Source organism: Triticum dicoccoides, chromosome 5A (assembly GCF_002162155.2).
Source record: "Triticum dicoccoides isolate Atlit2015 ecotype Zavitan chromosome 5A, WEW_v2.0, whole genome shotgun sequence".
Classification (NCBI taxonomy): Eukaryota; Viridiplantae; Streptophyta; class Magnoliopsida; order Poales; family Poaceae; genus Triticum; species Triticum dicoccoides.
Genome location: NC_041388.1, coordinates 674,152,505 through 674,165,642, shown reverse-complemented (window position 1 = coordinate 674,165,642; position 13,138 = coordinate 674,152,505). Strand labels below are relative to the sequence as shown.

At 43.5% G+C, this 13,138-nt stretch overlaps 2 pseudogenes; one reads left to right on the top strand and one right to left on the bottom strand.

Annotated features, from left to right (window-relative positions):
- Nucleotides 1-4,363: 4,363 nt before the first annotated feature.
- On the bottom strand, nt 4,364-6,585 carry LOC119298397 (annotated as a pseudogene).
- A 1,245-nt stretch (nt 6,586-7,830) lies between these two features.
- On the top strand, nt 7,831-9,728 carry LOC119298395 (annotated as a pseudogene).
- The last annotated feature ends 3,410 nt before the right edge of the window (nt 9,729-13,138 follow it).

Below are 13,138 nucleotides of genomic sequence, written 5' to 3'. Positions count from 1 at the left end.
ATAGAGTGGGACTAATGCCCTTTAAATCATCAAGAGTATATCCAATAGCAGCTCGGTGCTTCCTTAGAACTTTCAATAATCTTTTTTCTTCATGTTCTGAAAGGTTAGCACTAATAATAACAAGATATATCTTCTTTTCATGAAGATAAGCATATTTCAAAGTGTCTGGCAATTGTTTTAATTCAAACACATGATCACCTTTAGGTGGAGGAGGACCTCCTAGAGTTTCAATAGGCAAATTGTGTGTAAGCAGAGGACGTTGTTCAAAGAAAATCTTATCTATTTTATTTCTTTCATGCATATGTAAATCATTTTCATGGTCTAGCAGATATTGCTCTAGTGGATTAGTAGGAGGCACAGCAATAGAAGCAAGACCAATTATTTCGTCCTTACTAGGCAATTCTTTTTCATGAAGCTCTCTACTAAACTTGGAAAAATTAAAGTCATGAGACTCATCACCAAAACTAACACCGACAGTTTGTTTCTCACAATCTATTTTAGCATTAACGGTGTTCAAGAAAGGTCTACCAAAGATAATGGGACAAAAGTCATCTTGTGGGGAACCAAGAATAAGAAAATCAGTAGGGTATTTTATTTTCCCACACAAGACTTCAACATCTCTAACAATCCCAAGTGGTGTGATGGTGTCTCTATTGGCAAGTTTGATAGCTAGTGGCATCTATTCCTTCTATTTCAGCGGGTGTTATATCATTCATAATTTCTTGATATAAAGTAAAGGGAATAGAACTCATGCTAGCACCTATGTCACATAAACCATGATAACAGTGATCTCCTATTTTAACTCAGACAACAGGCATGCCAACAATGGGTCTATGATTATCCATTTTATCGGGTTTGGCAATTCTAGTAGCTTCATTACAGAAGTAAATAACATGTCCATCTATATTTTCTTTCAAGAGATCCTTAACTATAGCAACACTAGGCTCTACTTTAATTTGTTCATCAGGTTTAGGTGTTCTAATATAACTTTTGTTGACCATAGTTGAAACTTTAGCATGTTACATTATCCTAACAGGGAAATGTGGTTTCTCAATATAAGCAGTAGGAACAACTTGATCAAAATTATAAAGTATAGTTTTCTCTTTTAGCTAGTTCCGGTTCTTTAATTTATTCTTTAATAGGTGGGTGATATTTAAACCACTTCTCTTCAGGGAGATCAACATGAGTAGCAAATGATTCGCAAAAGGAGGCTACAATCTCAGAGTCAAGTCCATATTTAGTGCTAAACTTTTGAAAAACATCGGTATTCATAAAAGATTTAACACAATCATACTTGAGCTTAATACTCGACTCTTTACCTTCTCGAGTTCCCAATCTTCAGAGTTGCATTTAATTCTTTCCAAAAGATCCCACCGGAATTCAATAGTCTTCTTCATAAAAGAACCAGCGCAAGAAGTATCGAGCATGGATTGATCATCACGAGAAAGCCGAGCATAAAAGTTCTGGATAATAATTTCTCTTGAGAGCTCATGATTGGGGCATGAATATAACATTGACTTAAGACTCCCCCAAGCTAGAGCGATACTTCTCCTTCACGAGGCCAAAAATTATATATGTAATTCCGATCACGATGAACTAGATGCATGGGATAATTTTTTTGGTGGAACTCCAATTTCAGTCGATTCCAATTCCAAAATCCAATATCATCGCATAGCCCATACCATGCCAATGCTTTTCCCTTCAAAGATAAGGAAAACCTTCTTCTTAAATTCATCTCCGGGTAAACCTGCAGGCTTAAACAATCCACAAATTTCTTCCACATATATCAAGTGCATATCAGGATGTTCGGTTCCATCTTCTACATAAGGATTAGCTAGCAGTTGCTCTAACATACCCAAAGGAATTTCAAATTCAATATTTTCAGTAGGTGCAGTAGGTTGAGGGGTAGCTAATTGTGGTTTCGGTCGTGGTGAAGATACCCCGAACAAACCCCTCAAAGGATTGTTTTCCATAGTAACAAGTTACAGTAAATTTCAGCATGCTATATAAATGTTTCCTTACCAAATTCCAGTTACCAAAGGTGCTTCACTCCCCGACAATGGCGCTAGAAAATAGCCATGATCACCCACAAGTACACGAGATCAATTGTAGCTCTTTTCGATAAGTAAGAGGGTCGAACCCAACGAGGAGCAGAAGGAAAGACAAGTGGTTTTCAGCAAGGTAATGTCTGCAAGTGCTGAAATTGTAAGTAGTGGAGTAGTTTGATAGCAAGATAATTTGTAATGAAATATAGTTCCACCAAATAAACCATATAGTAATCAACTACAAGATGTAATCAGCACTACTAATCACCCACAAGTACCAATCTATAGTTCCGGTACAAAGATTGAACATAAGAGATGAACTAGCATTTGATATGAGATGGTTTTGTTGAAGATGTTGATGGAGATTGCCCTCCCCAAGATGGAAGAGTTGTTGGTGATGATGATGACGATGATTTCCCCCTCTGGGAGGGAAGTTCCCCCGGCGGAATCGCTCCCCGAAGGGCAAGAGTGCTCCTGTCCAAGTTCCACCTCGAGACGGCGGCGCTCCGTCCCGAAAGTCCTCTCCTTATTTTTTCTAGGTCAAAATGAATTATATACCAGAAGATAGGCACCAGAGATGGGTCGAGGGGAGCACAACCCACCAGGGCGTGCCTGGGCTCCCTGGCGTGCCCAGGTGGGTTGTGCCCACCTGATGGGACCCCTCTAGTACTTATTGGCTCCAATATTCCTCATTTATTCCATAATAAATCTCCGTAAAGTTTTATCTTGTTTGGAGTTGTGTAGAATAGGTGGCCTGATGTAGCTTTTCCAGGTCCTGATTTCCGGCTGCCGGAATTCTCCGTCTTTGTGTGTACCTTGCATATTATGAGAGAAAAGACATTAGAATTACTCCAAAACGCATGATTATGCATAAAAACATGATAAATAACAGTAGGAAAACATGATGCAAAATGGACGTATCAATATACCTAGGGGGCACACACCGAGAGAGACCTAGATGGGATTAATACTCCTCCTTTGCGGTTTATAGGGCTTAAATCTGAAATCTCATCAACCAAGGTAGATGGTGAGTGGAGGAATTTGTCTCGTAGTTTACAAAATTACTTATACTTTAATCTACATTAACTACAGTGTATGCATGGATGACCTCTAAATGAGTAGGAATGGTTACATGCATTGGTTGGTTTCTTTTAATCCATGCAAGCATCAATTTAATGCACCTTGAAATGTGAACATGTGGTTAAAAGAAGTGAAGCCTAAGACTTATAATATGGAAAAACCAAAAAAATGAGATGAGCCTAATAAATCGAAAAGGAGGGAGTACTTCCTTCATCAACGTCCACGTAGGATGCACGATAGACCATTCTCCACACCAATACATCTTCATTTTCTATCTGTTATACATGTTTTACTTATTCAATATAGTCAGATTATGGTTTATTATAATTATGCTAGGTGATTACACGCAAAAACAGATGCTCGAGTAGCTTGCATGCACGAATTATAACAGAAGTATGCATACAATTCCACATTTAAAAATATTTGTACTCTGGGTCTGAACAATTAACTCGGAGCTGCAGTGGAAAGTATCTATACCAAGAAGTTACTAGGGAGCATCTATAAATGTTATAGGTTTAACATGAAATTCAATTTCACTCATCGATTTTTCAACTCACAATTTCTCTCAATGTCTATCGCATCAACATAGCAGTCGAGAGTTTGCATCCCCGTGCGTGGATGTTCGTCTCCAGTTTGTATCGCTTTGGATAAGACCATGAAATAACGATTTCAACACAGTATATGTGCAAATCAGTATGTTAGTATTGGTGTAAAATGCACACAGCACGGTCACACAATTCTCCAAACATGGAAGGAATCAACGGACCACTGTGTGTAAAGTACGAGAGGTACTCGGCAGGGCTTGTTCATATGTGCCCATATATGTACCCAATCCTACACCACTGAGTTCGTATAGCCCAGGACAAAACTTGACGAACAATTGTTGTCAGGAAACAGCTAAACATACACAAGAAACAAAAAGCTGTAACAGTGCCCAACCAAATGCAACAACAGGTTGGTATATTTTCATGTCGGCCAAATCCCAATATTCCACTCCATACATGCATGCATTACACTCACGGACACACGCCCAACTATTACAATCTGGTCACAAAAAGCTGAGCTTTAGATAGTACTACTATTCAAAAATTTAACATAAACACTGCATGGTTGACTCATGCAGATATTTTTCGAAACATATCAAGTAAATATATGCAAACACTGAACTCATTGACGATTACAGAATTACATGCACCTTGTTCTGCTACATGCTTGATGAATTGGCGTGCTCGACTGATCTAGAGACACCTTCCTCCATAGCCTGCACTCTTGAATAGTGCCTGCTTGATCTCGTCGGTGCTTGTCACTCGGCTCCCCCCTTCCTCCTATAAACACCACACACCATGCATCGACGATTGAATTATAATAGTGCAAAAAACATGTACATTCAGGATTCGGCCAAGAAATTAGTGGAAAATTTAGCTCCACCAAAAAATTACACTATTAATATTTCACTTGTGACTTGTGAGCAGGATGCCTGCATGGTGAAGTCGCCGAAGCAGCTGACGACGCACTGCTCAATTTTCAGCCCCAGCACCTCTAGAGCACTCACCGTCAAGATCAGCACGCCAGGGCTTGTGGCATAGCAGATGCCGGTCCTCGTTTCGCCATTGCCCTACTTCTCGATGACAAACTGGGTGGGTAACAATCAGTTCAGACTAGAAGGGTTGGGCACGCTTCACCGCGTCATTTGTTTGTTAGGATTTCATATAGATAAAAATTGGTTTCGCGCGTGAGGAAGATGGAGTGTATTTTATTTTTATATATATAATACGGTGTTTCTATGGGCATTTTTAACGGTGTGATTTTGTGTTGTCTGCTAATCAACTCATACTGATGTGAGGAAATTTCTTACATTGGTGCATGTATATACTATATGATGCTTCTTTTAGTAGTGGGAGGCAGTGGCGGAGCTACAAACTAAGTGCAGGTCGGGCCAATCTATAGAATATCACCCAATTTTTTTCAAAATGGCCTGGTCAGGCTCATACTTTGCATTGTTTTCTTTGGGAGCTGGGCGGGCCGCGGGCCATGACACGGTTTTCCCCCTATGTAGGTCCGCCACTGGTGAGAGGGTCCATGGGACTGTTGTGTTTGCAGGTTGGCTGGTGCCAATTAATTTGAAAAATCGCTAACTCGGTCAAAATCGTGAATCAAATCTAAAATAGAAGTCCTCAAGTGAATGAAAGAGCTCCTTGAGATACTGTTGACCTGGTCAAAATTATACGAAAAAAGATTTTCTCCCGCTTTATATTATAAAGCAACACCTGGTCAAAATTATGAATCAAATCTAAATTGAACACCTCAATTAAATAAACTAGAGAACCTCAAAATTAGGGAGCATCATCGTGAACTAGGTGATTTGATGTGTGGCTGCCTGAGCGATGTGTGTACCTTGGTGGAATTCCTCATTGGCATCTCGTAAAGTTTCTCTGTAGGCCGAGCTATATGGAATCTCTTATCTTTAGCCCTCCAACATTATTTTGAGATCCGTGCTCTTCAACTAACTTACAATAAAAAGATTTCTCTTTTTTGTTTCTCTCAAATGAAAGAACATATAGACTTCAAACTTGCTCGTGTTCAGCAGGTTCAGCTCCTCCGGCGTGGCGCCGATCTCCTCCTCAAGGGTTTTGATCCGCTCGGTTAGCTCATTCACGTAGTCTATGGTGTCCCCGAGGATCGAGGTCCTATCCATCTACAGATTGATCGATTGATTCGATCGAGGTCCACAACTCAAATTCATAGCTGGTACTCGATAGAAATTAAGAAATCACTAGCTAGGTTAATTAACTAATTATTAGGTCACAGGACAGTGCGAGTTGCGACTTGCCACACACCTTGATAATTTTGGGCACGATGGAGCGGAGCATGGAGAGGCGGTCGTTGAGACGCTTCCGGCGCCGCCTTTCCGCCATGAGGTTCTTGGACGTGGTGCCGCCGTTGAGCTTGCTTCTAGGGTGGGCTCCGGAGAAGACACCCCTGGTCATCTCCGAGCTCTCCCCGGCGCCTCCTGCTCCGAATATGAACGGCACCGGGGACGACGACGACCCACCACCGCGATGCAGGTTGCCGCCGCTCGGGTCGTCCTCCGCCATGGCGTCGTGCAGTGGATCCTGAGCGAGCGCCTGGCCAGCCCCGTGGACGACCCCAGGCCCAAGGACGACGCCGGCGCAGCTCCTGTAAGAGTTGCACACTTCGATGAGGCAGTCGAAGTTGAATTCCTCGTGCGGCCGATGCGGTGGCGCACCATGGACTGTGGAAGAAACGGTCCGGCCAAGTCCATGCTGCTGCTCGCCTCGGCGACGTCCTCGCCACCATAGTAGAGAAGTTCGCTCGTCGTCATCATGGCGCTGCCCGGATACGCCTGCCACGGAGTCGGAGCCGGAGCCAGCGCCGGCGCCTCCTCCCGGCGCAGCGACATGAGCTCGTCGAGGAAGGACTGCTCGTCAAGCTGATCCATGCCGGCTGCCGCTCAAGTTCTACTAGCTAGGCACCAGCTCTAGAATATGCTTGCTTCCCTTAATTTCTTTCCCGGCAAACTCCTCACGCTTGTGCTCCCAGTCCCAGTCCTAGCAAGCAACGCGGCCAGTAGCTAGCAGTAGCAATAGCACTGCCACAGGTCCACACGACACGGCCAACTTGCAGGTAGCTAGAGTCCAATGGCAGGAGGGGAACCACGGAAGGAAACAACCTGGGAGTTAAATGCGGTGTGACAAACCCAACCGACAATCATTCCTTGGCATCAACTGGCTAGTTACTCTTGGTGGCAAAATTTCATGTTTTGACCCTTATCTGAAAGTTAATCGAGATTTGACCTCAGTTTGTAAAAGTGTCAGGATCTGATCTTTTTGTTACCGTCAGGGTCCATGGCGGTAGGAAACACCCCTGCCGCCAAATAGGCTGACGGTAGCTTGTGCACCTCTACCGCCAAGGTGTCCGGCGATAGACGCGAGCACGCACTGTGTTTCATACTTAATTTATTTTGCGGTAGGACGTGCAACCCTACCGTCATGGACCCTGACGTTAAGAAAATGATCAGATTCTAAAAAAATTATAAGGCAGGGTCAGATCTTGATCAGATTTTAAAAATGGTCAAAACACGAAATTTAGCCACTCTTGATGTGGTCACGGCTGGCTGGCTGCATCGGGTTGGTCAGGCTGAAAATGGCAAGCTACCCTGAGAATGGAATGGAATCTCCCCGTTATTTTAAGGCTGATTGTAATAGTGAGGATCATATATTAGTATCATGCATATAATACTAGTCTATGATACTACGTCTGTAATGTATAGTATCATATGTTAGATGGTGTTTGGATCACTAGTGACCGGAGACTAGAGACTAGTAGTAGTCACTTTTAGTCAGTAAACCTCCAAACACCTCTGACTAATGGGTGACTAAAACTAGTTTAGTCCCTAGTCACCCCACCCCCAACTAAAAGTGACTAAAGTCTCTCCTCTAATTAATTGGCGGGCCCATCCTGTTGCGGGCGACGCATCTGCCGCCCCATCCCCTTCGCACGCAAGCAGGGGGCAGCCGCTCCCCTTTCCACTCCGCCGCTTCCCTTTCCACCACCGCCGCCGCACTCCGCCGCCGCGGCAGCACTCCGCCGCGCCGCTCCCGTGTCCGTACTCCCGCCGCGCCCGCAGCGCTCCGCCGTGCCGCGCCCGCAGCACTCCGCTGCGCCGCGCTCCCGCGTCCGTACCATGGACAGCGACGACGAACTCCCCTTCGATTTCTTCTCGCAGACGGCGTCTTCCGGTGCTGCGGTGCACCACATCGACGAGGACGGGTGGGGGATGACGCCCCCTCGTCTCCGGGGATCCGCCGGCCGCGGCTTGGTGGCAGGGGGCTCAACCGCGGCTCGGTGGCAGGGTGCTCGGCCGCGGCTCGGTGGCCGGGGGGCTCGGCCGCGGCTCGGTGGCCGGGGGGCTCCGCGCTCCCATCGGGTTGGAGAACATCGACCTCAACGGCAACTCCACCATCGCCGCCTCCTACCCCAACATGGGCATATACACGCACCTTTTTCATCCCGGGAGTGCGGCCGGCCATGGTGTGCCCCTCCAGCGGACGGACGGCGTGGCGCATCGGCAGGGTCGTCCACCTCACCAAGGTCTCCCCCCCAGTGAGGGCCCCAGATCGTCGTGCCAAGCAGGTCGTCGCGACGTCGGGACGAGGTGGTGCTGGTTCAAGTCGCTCAGGCAGCGGCAGGTAGCGGCAGGCAGCACCGATCATGGTAGAAGATGTTGATGAAGAAGATGAACCAGCTGAAGAAGATGTTCAGGCAGAGGAAGACGACAGCATGCTGAACCAGCATATCCAGGTACAATATTTGTCCAATTGTTGTGTTTGCTTGAATGAATGTATGTTGAGTGGAAAGTAGAAAGTAGAAACTACAGCTTGTTAAGTGGAAAGTAGAAAGTAGAAACTACAGCAAGGTGTTCAGTTTGGACAAATGAAAGAAAATACTTGTTCATGCTACTTGTTCTGTCATATTTATCAAAAATAGTACAGTATCTGAAATAGTACTTGTTCTATTTTCTCATACATTTTTTTAATAGAGGCCAAAAAGCAAGGCTAACTGGACAGACAGAAATACATTGACTTTATGTGAAATAGCTTGTGAGGAAATAGATGCTGGCAATTACGCTGGTAGAGTTTGGAGCCCTCAGGCGTACAAGAATATGAGGGAGAAATATTGGGAAAGGGCAAAGCTGTGGCATCCAGGCAGGGAATTCAGGAACAAAATAACTAACTTGAAGGGCTTGTACAATGATTGGGTATGGTTGCAGCAGCAAACCGGCTGCGGCCGCGGCTTAGATGGCGAAGTGACGGCAACTGCAGATTGGTGGGAGAAAGAAATCAAGGTATTTTTGCTTATATTCTTGCTCCCTCTCCTTCAAGTGTTCATTTTTGCTTATGTTCCAATGACAGAAGATATATATGCTGATTTCTTTCTATTATTTCTTTTCAGGACAGACCAAATCTCAAGAAATTTAGAAATGGTAACCCTGAGTATATGCCCCTGTTACATGAGATATTTCATGAGGTCGCTGTGGATGGTTCATCTGCTTATGTTCCTGGGACAGAAGATTGTTTGGAGTTAAATAATGATGATGACCTGGATGGCAATGAAGGCTTTGTGTCGAGCCCTATGAGTACCAACACTCAAAAGAGAGGGAGCCGCTCAGAGTTAAGGAGTATAGCTAATAGTCCTTCAAAGAGAAGCAAAACTTTAGACAACATGCCTCGTACTCAAGGCAAAACTCGGGGTCCATTTGTAAAATATATGAAGGACATTGAAACTAAGTTGGAGAAGGAAAGTGAGAAAACAGACTCTATTTTGCAGGCTCTTGTGAACCAAGGCAATGAAAAGGTTAGGAGAAGTGAGGAACGTGCTCAGTCAGTAAAAAACTGTCAGAACCTTGCCATTGAGTGTGGAGCATCAGAAGAGTCAGTTGAGTACTTTGTTGCTTGTGATTTATTCAAGGAGAAACACAACAGAACTGTCTTCCAGAACATGAAGACCCCTGAAGCTAGGTTGATATGGTTGAAGAGATGGTGCAGGGCAAAGAACATGTATGCAGCAGATGGCGAGATATGAAGGCAGAATGATCTGTGTCAGCTAGTCTTGTGTCTTGAGTCATGTGTGTCCTCTTGTGTCTTGAGTCATGTGTGTCCTCTTGTGTCTTGAGTCGTGGATGACATGATTTGTGGACTAATGTGGCCTTAATCATTATGTTTCTGGACAAATTATTATCTACCGATCTGTGTATTTGCATGTGTTGATGATATGTTCATTATGTCTGTAGACTTCATGATTTCTATTTGTTTGTGCTTTTCTTGCAGAATGAGGATGAATCTAGTGATGAGGACAGTACAGACCAAGATGATGAGTCTAGTGATGAGGACAGGACTGATGAAGATGATGACTCTAGTGATGAGGAAGAAGAATATACAAGGACCAATAGAGTGCTAGCACTACTTCAATTGAGGCGGCAGAGGCTCAACAAACTAGGTATGGTCGCCCACATGTTTGGTATGTACTACATGGATCGTTTCATGGTTAAAGGGGAAAGGAGAATTTTAAAAGCTAAAGAGTCTGGATATGAATGGGTAGTGAGAACTCTAGGAAACAGAACAGATTGCTACAAAATGTTTAGGATGTACCCACCGGTGTTTGATAAACTACATAATCTGCTAGTGGAGTCTTATGGACTGAAGTCAACCAAGAAAATGTCATCAGTTGAGAGTTTAGCTCTCTTTTTATATATAGTTGGATCTCCCCAATCTGTTAGACATGCTGAGAATCGGTTTATCAGGTCCATGGAGACAGTCAGTAGAAAGTTTAACAAAGTTTTGGAATGTATGGTTAAGCTTTCCATTGACATCATTAAGCCACGAGATCCTGAATTTAGAGTTGTCCATGAAAGGTTAAGAGGTGCTCAGTGGTACCCATGGTTCAATGATTGCATTGGAGCAATAGATGGGACTCATGTGCCGGTTGTGGTGCCACCAAACAAGGTTCCACAGTATTTAAGCAGACATGGTTACTGTAGTCAGAATGTTATGGCTGTGTGTGATTTCGACATGAGATTCACTTTTGTGCTTGCGGGGTGGCCTGGATCGGTCCATGATATGAGGCCATTCAAGGATGCTCTTAGCCGGTTTGATCACAAGTTTCCACATCCACCTTCAGGTATGAAACTTGATACTCGGTACAATAGTTTTATGCCTTACATTGACATTTGCTAAAATGCATTGCCATGAACAGGGAAATTTTATCTTGTTGACTCGGGCTACCCCAACAAACAGGGTTATCTTGCACCGTATAGGGGCCAAAAGTATCATTTTCAAGAGTTCCATCAAGGCACCATGCCGAGAGGTAAAAAGGAGCACTTCAATTATACTCATTCTAGACTACGCAATGTCATTGAGTGTTGTTTTGGAGTCTTGAAAAATAAGTGGAGGATTCTTTTCAAAGTACCAAGTTATCCTCTACGCAAGCAAACAAAAATTATTGTGGCATGCATGGCCTTGCACAATTTTATTCGTGAAAGTCATTTGGCGGACAAGGAATTCGATAGGTGTGACAATGATGAGAGTTATCAACCTCTCCTTGAGGAAACAAGGAGGAGGAGACGTCGTAACACTAGGGGTGAAGAAATGGAGCTAGATTCAGTGGATATGAATCGAGTGAGAGATACGATTGTTGATGGTTTGTTCAACAGGCGTTGAGAAATTTCTGATGTTATTTATTTCGTTTCCAACATGTAACGTTATGGGACAATTTTAGTTTTCTTATGTGTGGACAGTTTTGATTTCCTTATGGGACAATTTCGTGAGGGATAGTCCGGTGCTTGTGTTGCTTGCGTGAGGAGAGAAAAAAAAGGTATTGAGAGCTGCTGTTGCATGGCGTGAGGGAGAAAAGGAACAGGACTTTGCTGCTTTCCTTCCTTGCGCGGGAGTATAGCGGTAGTTGCTGTTGCACAAGGGAGAGAAGAGAGATAAATGGAAGGGAGAGAGAAGAATTTAATACTGAGACATTTAATGCTGACTAGTAGTAGTCACCTTCCAAACAGGGCCTGACTAAAAACTTTTAGTCTATCTACTACTAGTCACATGACTAGAGAGTATCCAAACACCTTCTTAGTACTCCCTCCGTTTCTTTTTAGTCTGCATATAAGGTTTGGTCAAAGTCAAGCTTTGTAGAGTTTGACTAACTTTATATTAAAAAATATAAGCATTCACAATATGAAATCAATATTATCAGATGCACCATGAAACGTATGTTCATACTATATAGTTTTAGTATTGTAGATGTTTATATTTTTTATATAAATTTGGTCAAACTTTGTGAAGTTTGACTTTGACCAAATCTTATATGCGGAGTAAAAAGAATCGGAGGGAGTATCATAGAGGATTACATTTATTGCCATGCATGATACAAAGTAGCACATCATTTAATATAATATGGTATTATAATATGATACTCAAGCCTTTCTTTCTTCATTTAATTCTATGCCATCTCATCTAAATTGCTTAGTTGGCATGCATGATACTATTTATGATACTTCCATTACGGGCAGCCTAACTTTTTCGAAGCTTTGGTTGCATGCATGCGGCTTTTCAATTATCGTCCATGTTGGTTTTGGCCTGTCGCCGGCGGCGATCGAGGCCTTGGCCTGCCTCGCAGCGCCAACCACCGAGCGAAAGCAATTGGGCCGGATCGGAGGGCGAGTTGGCATTGGGACTAATAATCAGTGATCTTGTCCTTCTTTAATGAAACTTGTTTTTGTTTACTACTCCCTTCGTTCCTAAATATTTATCTTTTTAGATATTTTAACAAATGACTACGTAAGAAACTAAATAAGTGAATTTACACTCTAAAATATGTCTACATACGGATATATATGGTAGTCAATTTGAATTGACTAGAAAGATAAATATTTAGAAACGGAGGGAGTAATAATGATGATGAAATGAAAGAGAGATACCTTTGCCGTTTTGGCAACTCGGGCCACCGTGACAGAGCTGCTAGGACGGGATCAATAGATGTGCGCACGTCGCGTGCGCCGCCCGCATTTTCGCCGTGATCGGAGCTGCGCAAGCAGCGTGGCCGTCTCGACCGGGCCAGCGTGGTGATCGCTGCGCCGGCGACGCAACCGGCGGGCGTGAATATTAGCTCGATCATGCCGCCCGGTTGCGTAAGGGACGAGTCCTGAAAGATGGACTGGGTCGTGTGGGTCTCGTTGTCTGGCAGATTTGAGGTACTCCTTCCATTTTTATTTACTCTGCATACTAGATTTGATTAAAATCAAACTTCGTAAAATTTGATCAAGTTTATAGGAAAAATATGAACATTTAACATAACAAATCTATATGATGTGAAAGTACATTCAATAATGATTCTCATGAAATTGATTTTTTATTGTATATGCTAATATTTTTGTCTATAAACTTTATCAAACTTTATAAAACTTGATTTTGACCAAAACTAATACGTGAACTAAA